This window comes from Cupressus sempervirens, chromosome 3, assembly GCF_028749045.1.
Source record: "Cupressus sempervirens isolate cs-2001-9-10 chromosome 3, ASM2874904v1, whole genome shotgun sequence".
In the NCBI taxonomy this organism is placed as follows: domain Eukaryota; kingdom Viridiplantae; phylum Streptophyta; class Pinopsida; order Cupressales; family Cupressaceae; genus Cupressus; species Cupressus sempervirens.
The window spans coordinates 471,669,969-471,684,273 of NC_143120.1; positions in this window are offsets into that span (position 1 = coordinate 471,669,969).

The following is a 14,305-nucleotide window of genomic DNA, read 5'->3' on the forward strand; positions in this document are numbered from 1 at the left end:
ATTGATGAAAACTTGTGTTGATGTAAAGTCATATACAAAGATTATAGCGTAAAGTGATTTATACTTCTAAGATTTAAGCCAAGATGGAAAAGGAAATTTTGATTGTTTTTCCATCAATAATAAAATGTTCTAAAATAGTACACTGTCAAGATAGCTCTTAGCTACATCTAACATGTAAATAATACAAAATAGAAATCAAACTAGTGATGACAACTTTAGTCTTAGTTATCCCAATTCATGTGGACTTGTTGAAGTCGATGAAAATTTCCAGTGCTACTTAGATTTCAAAGTGTAGACTCCCATTCAACAAGAAGCTAGATTAAAAAGTGAGGTTGTAAACAAAAGAGAGTTGCGAGAATGAAAAAAGTGTAGTAAATCTATTCAAGGAAATAATAATGAAATTATAGTTTGAAGAAATGAGGTTGTAAACAAAAGAGAGATGCGAGAATGAAAAAAGTGTAGTGAATCTATTGAAGGAAATAATAATTTGGGCCCCGTTTGTTTGATGGAATTAACCTGGAATAGGGAAACGGGAATAGGAAAATTGGAATAAATCTATTCCAATTTTGGCCCAAAATGAGAATAAATCGAATTCTAATTTTTTTTTGGAATTCGATTTATTCTCATTTTGGGCCAAAATTGGAATAGATTTATTCCAATTTTTCTATTCCTGTTTCCCTATTCCAGGTTAATTCCAGCAAACAAACGGGGCCTTGAAGAATGTGCAATTGCCATAGTGCATAGATAAGAATATAAGGAATATGAGCAAAAGAGGTCACACACCTGCACTAATAAAGAGGAGGGTGTGAGCAACAAAATGTATACAATCTGATGAACACCAAGATAGAAATGAAGTAATTTAGGCTACACAATTATTTCCTCTCAAGCATAGAGTATGCACTTTGACAAACACGAATAAAGAAATGAAGTAGTGAAAACACTCTAATTATTTCCCCTCAAGCCTATCGATAGTTAGGAATTCTATTCCAAGTGACTGAAATGGGCTATTTGGGTATGCACTCAGCATACTGAACAAGAGGACACACAAAATGGAGAAAGCATAAGCGTCGAAGAGAGTATTAATGGCCTATAGAGCCATATTTGACAAACTTTTCAGGCATCAATCTAGCCAAATTAAAATATTTGAATACAAATTGATTTTTTTTCAAAGGGATTTTAACAAATGAAAGTAATTCTAGTGAAGAAAAAGAATTGGATTCCCAATACTAGATGAAACAAAAGAAGGAGGAGGGGAGAACAAGAATTTAGATGTATTATGATTTAATAAACAATAGACCAACACAACTAGAAAAATGGAAATGATAATAATATTACTTCAAAAGGCTTACCTATTTCAATACCCATAAACATAAACTTCAATCCCTCTATCGTTCCAACGATTTCCTTTAGTATTTCTTGATTTGTCTTGCAAACTAAAATTGGGTGGAGCTAAGGGCCCATTTATTTGTTGGCATAGGAATTGAAAATTAAAATAGAAAATTAGAATAAGAATGGAAATGGGGAATGAGAATAGAAAAGGGCAACTCCAATCTTATTTGGTTCACTTGGAATTCGATGAGAATATGTTAATCCATTGTTTGGTTGTACAAAAATGGAATTGGAATAAGGTTAAATTTTGTATTTAAAAAAAATATTTCCCTTAAATTTTTTTGTTTTAATTTATTATTTTTTGGTTAATTTTTTCAATAATGGTAAAATGGTTAATTTATTTTCATTTTTATTTTATTCATTGAAGTTAATGAGAAATACAATTTATTTCATTTTTTAAACAAATAGATATAATTAAAAAAATTGTAAAAAAAGGTTTATAAAAAATAAAATGTTAGAATATATATATATATATATTTTTTCATTTTAAAAAAAAAATAATTAATTTTTTAAAAAAAATTAACAAAAAAATAAATCAGATTTGGAATAGGAATGGCCCATTCCAATAACAACTCTTTTTTGGAATGGACATATGCTCATTTTAGGGACAAAATTGGAATATGTTTACCTATTCCCTATTTCGATTTGGGGTACCAAACAGAGAATACATTTCCTATTCCTATTTTCCTATTCCTATTCCAACAAACAAATAGGCCCTAAGGGCCTATACTATTTCCAGGGTAAACAATGCCATAAGACATAATTTTTTAAAGAAAAATAGAAATAATTTAAGTACAATACCATTGGATCAAATTGAGAAAATAAATTGCCAGAGAGCATAGACTAGAAGAGAATATAAACTGGAAGTTGAAAGGCGATGTGGTCAATGTAAGAATTACATGCAAAGTGCTACACATGTAGAAGGCCACACCCACTATTCTGCACAGGTCTTCCCACTTCTTTCCACGACATGCACCATTCCCACTACTTGCCACTAATTTTTTGCCAAAATCTATATTCAAGAAATTAGAAAAGATCACCAAGAAATTACATGGGAGCTAATGAAAAAATCTAAAATTTATACCAAAAAATTGAGTTTGATAAAAACTACTTAACAAATATTATTACACATAAATCGAGGCAAGAACAAATGCAAAATAGAGCACCAAAAACTTTAGTCCCAGCCTAGGATGACAAGGACTAACAATGGTGAATGGTTGTATTTTTTCTACAACATGACATGTACTAAAACATATTTACGAGCCTCTAATAATTGTGAGCCTGTTGGGTATAATGGGCTTCTGCACGCTATAAAAATGGGTTTGAAAAAAATGAGAACAACACTAAATTAGGCGCTAAAAGTAGTTTGTGTGAGAAAAAAACAACAAATATTTTCGGTGGAAAAGTTGTTTTTGCAAGCGAGTGACAGGAGAAATCCAGTGATAAATCATGTTTTCTGGTGGGAGGCATGAGGAATCCGATGGGAGGTCACTCCCACATAAAATAACCTATTGGCTAATTAAAAAGGAGAAAATATGATTGTAGTTATACTAATAGTTGCACGTTTTTGTACGTGCAATGAGAATCCAATAGAAGTGATATGTTTAATGTAATGTGTTATTACATTTTAAGTGATAGTTGACTTGTAGAGAAAGTGACTATGCTTGAAAGTGGCTATGGAACCACTAATTGACAATTTAAATGTAATTAATAAATAAATTAGAAAGTGCACAAAAATTGTTGATATATTGACATTTGATAATCATTGGAATTAGGATGTTTGTAAAAATACATTTAGTTTTGTAATGTGTATAAATATTCAAGTTTAGAGTAACAAGATAGTAAAATCTATATAATTATTTTGTATTTATTTTTTAGTCACTTTAATTTTATTTTTTGTTAGGTGTTTTCTATATATTATTTACATATTAAAAAAATAAATTGTTATATAGAAAATAGAAACATTAATAATTATATATATATAATGTATGTTTAAATATAATAATCTCAAGCTTTAAAAAAGAGAGTCATAATCTAGATTTTAATATAATCTTTCTATACTTTTCTACATAATAAAATCTTTCTATTTTATTACAAATTTTAAATATTTATATTCTAAAATTTTAATTTTAAAAAATTGACTCATGAATAGTATAATGTAGATTTTAATAGAAACTTTCTATACTTTTAAATATTTTTTAGAATTTTTTTTTTCAAAACTAAGTTTTTATGTATAATTTAGATATTAATAGAAACTTTCTATACTTTTTTTTTGATGGAGGGTTCAAACCTATGAGGCACTTGGCCTATGATCTACCGACCAATGAAGGCCATCACTTGAAGATTTAAGAATCCAATATGGGCCCACACTTGCCTGAAACCTCTTCAGCTTAGAGCCAAGGACTGACAGGCATCCATGCTGTCAAAATCACCCAGGGCATGATCCTGGCCTCAGCCCTTATAATGTCAAAGCCTGCACTCAACAAGACTTGATCCCTAGTGGGCTCTTTGTGAGTCATTCAACTTCACCAATAGACCAAGGGCCCATTGACAACTTTCTATACTTTTAAATATGTTTTAGAAATTTTTTTTTTTTTTTTCCAAATTTAAGTTACTACATAATAAATAAATAATCTTTCTATACTTATTTTCATTCTAAAAATATATGTACTATTTTTAAAATTTAAATTACCAAATAAAAAATAAAAAATAGAAACATTAATCATTTTAAATGTGTATTTTTAAGATTGTAACTACGAATAGTGATTATTAATATCATTCTTTACAACAATTTTCTTCCAATGAATTTTCATTACGACTGATAGAAATATGAAATATTATGTCATATTTCTAATTTCTTAAAACCTACTAACCTTGATACATAATGACTAAAATAATAATGGTAAGATTTGTGAAAGAATTTTACACTAATTAATGACTAATTCAATCTCATGCAATCCATTTACAACCTCTACATTGTGATAAATTAAAATGTCAACTATATCCTATATTTCCAACTATATACAAACTAAAAAAATGCAACAATGACATAATCTAGAGCAAGTGCATATTCCTATAGAAGAGGAACTTTATGCGTTAGGTTTCATGTACAGCTGATGATTATTAAATTGAAGTTGTTTGATATTTCAAGTACTAAGCAACACAAACCATAAACAAAGAGAAGGAAAAACACAACCTAATAAAACACTTGAAATTGTCTTCTCCACAACTTCACTAGAAAAAATTCATAGCCTTTCTTAAAAGAAACAAAGTTCCCAAAGTTGTCTCAAATCAATGCGCTATGTGTAAGTGACAAAGATCACACAAATCAATGTCAAATCTCTGGGCAACCAAGCATGGTAAACTTTACAAGATTGCCAAGAGTAGCAAATGAATTTAAACTTTGAAGGAGAAATTGCATTACAGCAATAAATAGGAAAACAAATTTGGGAAAGGTTAGAAGCTGGGTGTAAATAAATTATTAAATCTCAGCGATGAAGAATTCACAAATAAAAATCTTTAATAGCATTCATATATATATATATATATATATATATATATATATATATATATATATATATATATATATATCCACCAAATAGAGTAAGAATGAACAACATAACTATAGCCATTACCACCACTATATAAAATTTAGGAAATGAATTTAAAAATCCCCAAATAGCTGATGCAAAAGGATAAAAATAGTGAAATCCCCAAACAATTGTAGCAAAAGGAAAAAACTATAGTATGCAACCCAAGAGGGAAAGTTAAAGGAAAGAAATAAAAGGGCAAGAATATAAATGTTTTTTTGATTGGGCATCTCACTTTGGCTGACAAATTGCGAAAAGCTTCCCGTGAGTCTAACAATTTTTCAATAAACAAGTGCAAAACCTTGAAACAAAGTTCCCACATATAAGCCTATCAGCTTAAATATATGACTTGGATGTGATTACAATAATATTAGTAATTTTTAAGATCAATAATTTTATTTCAATAAGGTGAAATGGTTAGAATATACCTAGAGTAATATATTGAGAGAGGGGATAAAGTTTCAAGTTATTATTCTAAATTATTAGTCGCTATATTGGTCATTAAAATATATACATTTTTTCATTATCATGTATTAATTAGATTGTCAGTTACATATTATTAATTTGATTGTGAACTTTTGAATGAGTGATTTTTTTTTAGCATCAAATATTAACTGATTTTATGGGGTTCCCCACCACAATCTAATGTCTAAATTAGAGGAGGTTTTCATTACTTCGAAAATAATGGACACATAATTGCTACATAAATAATTCTATCTTTATTTTAACAAATTAAAATAGAAAAAAATGGTCGAGTTACATATGAAGATAATCCTTAAAAATGAGTTTCTCAAATAGAAAGTCATATTAAGGGAAATTAATTTAAAATAGAAACAAATTTATTACTTAACAATATTAACCATATATAAACATTTAGTTTTTTTCTAGGTTCAACTTTCTTTTTTTTGGATCCCAATATTGTTGGAGTTTTAGGAATTCTCCATGAATTTACTCACTCTTTAAGGGTCTCAAATGAATCATTACAAAAAATATAGAATGAGAAGATCTCATATAATTTACTCTATAAATTTATAATGTATACAAATTTTAACAACATTGTAAACATAGGAAGAAAGAAATGTGGGAGAGACTTGCCTTCAATCACTAAGCCTAATAATGCTATGTGTAAGGATTGTCTACTAGGTAAGTTAGCCAATTCAAGTTTTTCTACTAAATTATTTTCTTGTGAACACATACTACTGATAGTGCACTCTGACCTATGTGGTCCCATGAGGAGTATCTCTAGTGATAGATATTTTATGTTGTTCATAGATGATTTTTCTAAGATGATGTGGATTTTTTACTTGAAAGATCATATATGGGAGGTGAGTTCACCTCACAAGACTTCATGAGTTACTATGAAGAGCATAGCATCAAAAGGTAGATGGCATCCCCTAGAACACCCTAACAGAATGGTGTTGATGAAAGGAGAAACCAAAAAATCATAGATTGTGTTATAACTCTCTTGATACAAAAGAATATTGCACAAGTCTAGTGGAGGGAAGCAGTGAGCACAACAATGTATACCCTGAATAGGGTAAAAGTAAAGAAAGATACACATAAAAATCCCTATGAGTTATGGTTTGGACACTCACCATTGGTGAGTTATTTTAAAGTGTTTGGAAGTAAATGTTATATATAAAGAGGGATGTGTACCAAGGAAAGTTTGAGCCTAAGAGTGATGAGGTAATCTTCTGAGAGTACTTCATAAAAAGCAAGGCTAAGCGATGTTTTAACACCAAGATAAATAAGATAGTGGAGTCTACTAATGTGAAAGTAGATGAGTTCTTAGTACAAAATGATGAAGGAAGTAATAGAGAATCATATGACTACAAGTAGTTCATATACACACTACTACATACACCTATAGTAGAAGAACCTGTAGAAGCTACACAAGAACAAGTACAAAAAGAAGTAGTTCAATGTAAAGAGCCAACAATTGATGCACCAATGTAAGAAGTAGTGATAGCTAATTATGTAAGAAGACACCACTTAGTTGATCAAATAATTGGAGATAAGGAGTTTGGGGTGATGTCAAGGAGAAAGGAAAGAGAGATTACCCATCTACAAGTTGAGCCCAAGGCAACGAAAAGAAGCCTTGAAGGATGAATATTGGATTAAGACCATAGAGAAATAAACTGAACAAATATAAAATACTCAGACATGGAACTTAGTTACCTAACCAAAGGAAAAAATTATCATTGACATAAAAATAGGTATATAGGAACAAAATGAATGAAGATGGGGAAGTAATATAGAACAAGGCCAAACTTGTTTGCAAAGGATATGCACAAGAAGAAGGAATTGACTATGGGGAGACCTTTGCACCTATGGCCAAACTGGAAGGAGTTAGGATACTCCTATATGTATTTGCATCTTTCAAAAGATTCAAGGTATATCAAATGGATATGAAGTCTTCATTCCTTTCATTCCTAAATGGAGTCCTTAAGGAGGAAATGTACATAGAACAACCCAAGGGGTTTGTATCAAAAGATAGAATGGAAAAAATGTACAAATTGAAGAAATGCCTATATGGACTGAAATAGGCACCTTGTGCATGGTATGAGAAACTTCACTCATATCTAATTAAGATTGAGTTTGTTAGGAAAAGTGACAATATCAATTATGAAAAAGGAAATAGGAGTTGGGTTACTAGTTTTGGAAATATTTGTAGATGATATCATCTTTGGAGGAGATGATAACATGAGAAAGAAATTTGTTGAAGAAATGAAGAAATAATTTGAGATGTCCATGATAAGAGAGATAAAGTTCTTCATTTGACTACAAGTATCTCAATTAAAGGGTGGAATCTTTGTAAGTAAAATAGAGTATGTTCAGAGGGAGATTTCAAAGACTTTTGGACTTGAAGAGTCCAAATTGGTGGACACTTCAATAGTTACTAATTGTAAACTATCAAAATAAGATGAGAGTCTAGAAGTAAATCAAACACTTTATGGGTCCATGATTGATAAACTATAGTATGTGGTGCACAAGAGACCAGACATTGCACAAGCAGTAAGGATAGTGACTATACTCTCTATCAATCCTAAAGAGTCACACATGGTTGTTGTAAAGAGGATTTTTAGATACCTGAAGGGTATTGAGAAATATGATTTATGTTATCCTCACATAGGAATCTTTGAACTTAATGTCTTCATAGATGTTGGCTAGGCAGGAAATATAGATGATAGAAAGAGTATAATTGGAGGTGCATTCTTTCTTGGAGGAAGATTGGTAACATCTGCCAATGAGAAGCAAAATTGTATCTCTCAATCAATAGTAGAAGCTGAATATGTAGTTGTAACATTAAAGTACACACAAATAGTGTGGATTAAACAATTGTTCGAAGGTATTTATAACAAGGTGATGAAACTGGTGGTTATAAGTTGTGACAATACAAGTACCATTAATATATCAAATAACCTAGTTATTGACTCAAAGATAAATCACATATCCATTAAGTATTACTTTTTTGAGGGAGAAAGTGCAAGAAAAAAGGTCAAATGGAATATGTCCAAACTAAGGAGCAATTAGTAGATATATTAATAAAATCTCTTCAAAAGGATACTTTTGAGTATTTTAGAGGAAAGTTTAGATTACTTGCAACTTCATACATTTGCATTCATGCACACTTACATGATAGGGTTCAACTCATGGAGTAAATCATTAGCATTTTTTCATATTTACATTCTAGATCTACACATCTAGGACACACATACACATGACATTTTTCCTAATAGCTATTTGTGGAGGTGAAAATCACCAAAACAAGGGGATGACCAAGACAAACTCTTTTATGTCCACTAACCCACACACAAAAAATTTGTTATAGATTTGTAGGATATTAATTTGGAGCTTATAGATCTAGAACCAACTCCCTGAGGGCTTTTTGGAGAATTTGGTTACAAAGTTACCAAACTAAATTAACCACTTTGAAAGATGTCCTTCCTCCAGGTTGACTTAGTCCTTTCTTCTTTTTGCCTGAACAATTTATGGGTTCTATTCCTTTCATCATTTCATTCTGAGATCCATGGTCAGATATTCAAAAAAAGGTTAAGATGTGCAACTTTTAAAGTTTAATTATATCTTCCACTAAATTTTTTAAGGTGATTATTTTATCTATTATTTTCCTTCTTAGCATATACTTACTTTCATATATTTATTGGGTATTTTTGTATATTGCTGATCTACATTTGCCATATCTCTTGCGTATATTGCATGAAAGAGAACCTTGCTAGTGTACTTCCTTGACAAGTCTCTAGATTTTGCATTGGTATCCTATTATCCTCTTTGAGGTTATTACTAATCAAATTTAGGGCTTATTAAGAGTTATTCTTGGAAGCCCCTCTTTCTCTTGTATTGAATGGATTAGGGAGAGAGTTGCATTGTTATCATTGGTGTCATTTCCCCTCTAAATAAAGTGTAATAGGTTATGTACAAGCTCTCCAAGCTTCACCAAAATTGGGATCCTCATGATAGAAATTATTGAGTTTGTTGAACCCAACCACCACAATTTGAATCTCTGTTAGTAAAAGTTGTCTTCCACTAAGATCTCTTCAACTCTATTAGAATTCCCACTCCCTTGTTTAAAAGCAAATGTATAACTCTACAAAAACTCAATCCATTTCAAATTCTTTTGGTTAAATTTTCTTGACTATTCAAATATTGAAAAGCTTGATGATTAGTATGCAAAACAAACTACTTAGGAGAAGATAGTGTCTCCACTTCTTCAATGCTTGAACTAAAACATATAATTCCTAATCATAAACATAATATTTTCTTTTGACATCATTCAACTTTTCACTAAAATAAGAATTAGGTCTACCTTCTTGGTTCAAAATAGGTCTAAATTCTCTGAAGAAGGAATTTTATTATGAACTTAAGATTGAAAATGATGATTAAGTGAAAAAAGATGAAAGGATTTGGAAGAATTGAGAAAACTATTTAAGGAGATGTTGGAGACAACTTTAGGTTTTTGGTTCAAATTTGATGTTGGCTAATGTTGGTTTTTGATCAAGAGTTGATGATGTTGATAAAGATATGATTGAAGGTTGTTGAGAAGTGTGAATTTGTTGAAGTAAAAGGAGTAAAGAGTTGAGCTAGGTGAACTGAGAAAAGTAAAGATAAGACAAGAAGCATAATTGGTGAAAGGGAGAATCAACCAAGTAAGAAAAAGATAGAGAAAGAGAAATAATAGATATATGAATAAGCAAAGGTAGTTTATATTCTAATAGACCATTTGTATATTGTTTTTGATTAAGTAAAATAGGATTTACAGGGATCTTGAAACCCAAATGTTTTTAATATCTAAAATATAAATAAAAAGTAAAGTCCAGCTAGCATGCATCTGCTTATAAAAAGCCAAAACCAAAAGGCAAGCCTGCGGCCAGGAAATAAAAACTAGTAACCCTAGATAAGGATGAAACAAAAAATGAAAACTAAAACTATTAGTTCTCCCTATCTAGAACCTGCAGAGTCTCTGCAGCTTCATTGGCCCTCTAGTTGTCTATGCCCACTTGGTCCTGGTTCTAATCATCTATTGATCCCTTGGTCTCTTTCTTTTCTTCCTTGGTTTTCCCACAATCCATACTGGCCTTTTCTTCTTTTCCCCTGCCAAAGCCAGCTTCCTTCAGAGAATCACCCAAACTATTGATATTCTCATTCAGGGTGTTCAAGGTTGTAATCACCTAATTAGCCAGATTCTGATTAGAAGTCTCCATCCTTAGGACTCTTTTTTCAACAATTGAGATATGATCCTCCTAGTCAGCATGGTGTCCCTGGTTGTTGCTTCTCATGTGGCCATCCTTCTAGCTCGTTTTCTCCTTGAGCTCTTCTATCTCATGAAATAGCCATTTGATAGAGCAAAAATTATCTATCATGCTATTTTTAGCTTTGTTGAGCAGGTTGAGCCCATATTCTCTCACATTGTCAAAGATTGCAAGAAGAATCAAGTCTAGAAGTTCATCAAAATGGACTTTACCATCTTTTTCCTCCATTACTTGGGGGCTCATCGTTTCTCTGACTATCCCCATCTTCGCTAATTTAGAGTTAAAATTTCTTCATGATCCCCTCCTATCTTTCAAAACCACCTCCCCACTATCTTCCACCAGAGAAATTATCTTCCCCTATGATAATGAAATAGAAGGGATAGGGCCCAAGAACAAAGGAGTTTGGTCTTTTCTTTCTTCTAGCAGTGAAGCCTCCTCAGTCTTCCTTTTCTTAGGATTCCCTAGTGTAACAGTCATGTCTTCCTCAACCTTGTCACTATCCTCTCCCTTAACCTCTTCCTCTGATTCCATATCCTCTTCTTCAATGCTATGCTCCTCCTCCTCTTGTTCCTCAATCTTGTTGGGGTTAGGGGTTAAACCCCTAGGGCTTTTTCTACTGGGAGCAATGCTGGCAGAGGGAGAGACTTTCTCCCTTTCCTTTGAATTCTTGCCTTTAGAGGGGGAGGTTTCCTCATCTTCTAATTTTATGCTTTGAACTTCCTCAGAATCTGAGCTCTCTGTTTCCTCAGAAACATTCCTAGCTTCATCGAGGGATTTTCCCCTGGTATGAGTCCTTAAGTACTCATATACCAGAAGGAGCAACCCCTCATGAAGGGATGGGTTAGTAGTGGTTTTCTTTTTAAAAATCCTCAATGCCCTTGCTCATGGAGGTGAAAAGATAAAAAGGAAAATAAATCTTTATCCCATGCCTAAAGTGATTTAATAGAACAAAACGATGAGTTATGACCCTATCGAATCTAGTATCCAGGGATATATATTCGATAATAACCCTTTAGACATACCTCCAAATCTTTTTAATGGACTCTGTTTCATAGTATGTCTCAGTCTTCATGATTTTCTTCCTTTCATCCTCATCCTTCACAAAGTCCTTGACTACGTTGGTCGACATTTTCTTGTCTCTGAAGAATTTTAACCCCTCCAAGGAGATCTCCACAACATGGGCAATCACTTCATCATTAACCTGATGTATAACCCCATCAATTTTAACTCATCCATCCTTCCAGGATTTCACCATTGTCTTGGTGACCTCATTATTGAAACCATGGAGTTTTTCCATCAATCTTGTAATGAAAACCTTCTCTAGCTTAGGCCATACCTTCAAGTTATTCCTCCAGTTTTCCACCTCCCCCATCAGCTCCTTCCTAGTTCTCTCCCCAGCCATAATGTGCTCTGGTTCAAAAAACTTGCACCTACTTCTTGTTCTCTCACAAACTTTAGCTTCCTTCTATTTTCAAACCCCAAAAAATATTTTACATTTGGAAAATAAAATGGTAGAAGGCAAATCAATCCATAAAGCATGCCACACGTACTTGATATGATGGAAAATTAATAACTTCACATGATTCTCATTTATGCCTTGTCCGACGTGCAATCTTACAAAACTTTCCATAATTATAATTGGATTACCTTCATACTTCCCTAGATACATTCCAGAGATATTAATTCTTTCATAGCCCCTGGAAAGCTTTTTCCGTTATGCCACGTCATCTCCATGTTTTTTTATTATCGCTTCACTTGCAAACCAGTCTGTGACTGAGTTGGCCTCCCTATATACATGGTTTATATGGACCTTTTAAAATTTTCCCAAGTTAGATTTTATCTCCTCCACCACATTTGCAATAGTCTAAGAGGGCAATGATTGACTAGTTAAACAATTAATAATATTTAAAAAATCCCCCTCCAGCCAAAGGTTGTCGATCCCAAAAGCTAGGGCCAAATTAACAATGTGACAAACTGCATTGGCCTCAGCAAAATGGTTTGACTGAGTCCCAAGAGGATAAGAAAAAGCCACAATGCCACCCCCATGGCTATTTTTGATGATTCCTCCATAACCAGTAGGACCAGGATTCCCTTAAACTGCCCTGTCAAAGTTGGCTTTATGCCAGTCTTCGGGGGGAAGAAGCCACCTTGTCTCCTATCTTTTCCTATCCCTATCCTTTTTCTTTTCTATATTTTTTCCTCCTTCTTCTATATCTCCTCCTTTTTAGGTTGCAAAATTCTCCTTCATTAATCCTTCTATTTTTTTTGCAATAATAAAAGCAGGGGATTCCTTGTCTCTAAAGATACGATTATTTTTCTCTTTCCATATTACTCAACAGAAATGTGGAAGAGACCAAGAGCATAACATCTAAGTCTTCATTTTGATGTGCACACTATTCCATTGTCCAAAGAACTCTTGGATGTTAGTCGGGATGCACCAACTGACCCCATAGTCCTTGGTCAAAAGATTCCAAACTTCGAAAGAGTAGGTACAATGAATAAAGAGGTGGTTAACCATTTCCAAATCTTGCTTACAAAGGCTACACCTGTTAGGGATAATCTAACCTCTCTTTGCCAAGTTATCCAAGGTAAGCACTTTGTCTTGGAGAAGTAGCCAAAATAATATGTTAATTTTTGGAGTAAGAACAGGAATCCAGGCCTTAGCCCAGATGGGTTTCTCCAATCTATCCCACATCGAGAAGTAACCTAAAGCAATAGAGTATTACCCATTTGAGTTATCTCCCCAAATGACTTTGTCCTTCTTGTTATTAAGGATCATTGCATTCAGAGTAATCATCAAAGGTTTAAGGTCCTAAGAGACTAAGGACATGTCTTGCCATCCTTGACCAGCTCTGTAGTCGCTAACTTTCAGACCAAATCTTCTTATACATAATTTTTCCCATCTCCCATAATTGGGGTGGTCAATAAGAGGTCCTTGGCATAGCCAATTATCCTGCCAGAAAAAAATGTTTTCACCAATTCCTACTTTCTAATTTGCCTTAGACTTTGCCAAAAAAAATTCTTTTAAAATCGCATTCCATATGTAAAATCCTTGAGGTATCTTAGCCACAGTAAGAAAAAAATTGAGGGATTGCCTTCTCAGATATTTCTCCACCATTATGTCCCTCCATTCTCCTGAGCTTTGAAAAATGTGCCATATCTGCTTGGCCAATAGGGAATTGTTGAGATGTCTGATTTTTCTAATGCCAAGACCACCATAGCATTTAGGGAGATAGACATGATCCCAAACAACATGATGATATCTCTTATTATCTTCAACACCTATCCATAAGAAGTCTCTCTGAATCTTCTCCATTCTATCAGCATGCTTGACCAGGATCCCAAAGAGGATGAGGGCATAAGTAGGGAGATTTTGAAGAGTAGATTTCAGCAAAGCACATTTACCTACTTGACTAAGGGTGCCTCCTTTACCAACTAACTTCTTGTTGAATCTATCAATGATACCATTCCAGAAGGATTCCAGAGGTTTGGATCCCAGTGGCATACCAAGATAATTTGTTGGAAGAGAACCAACAACACAACCCAAAATATGAGAAA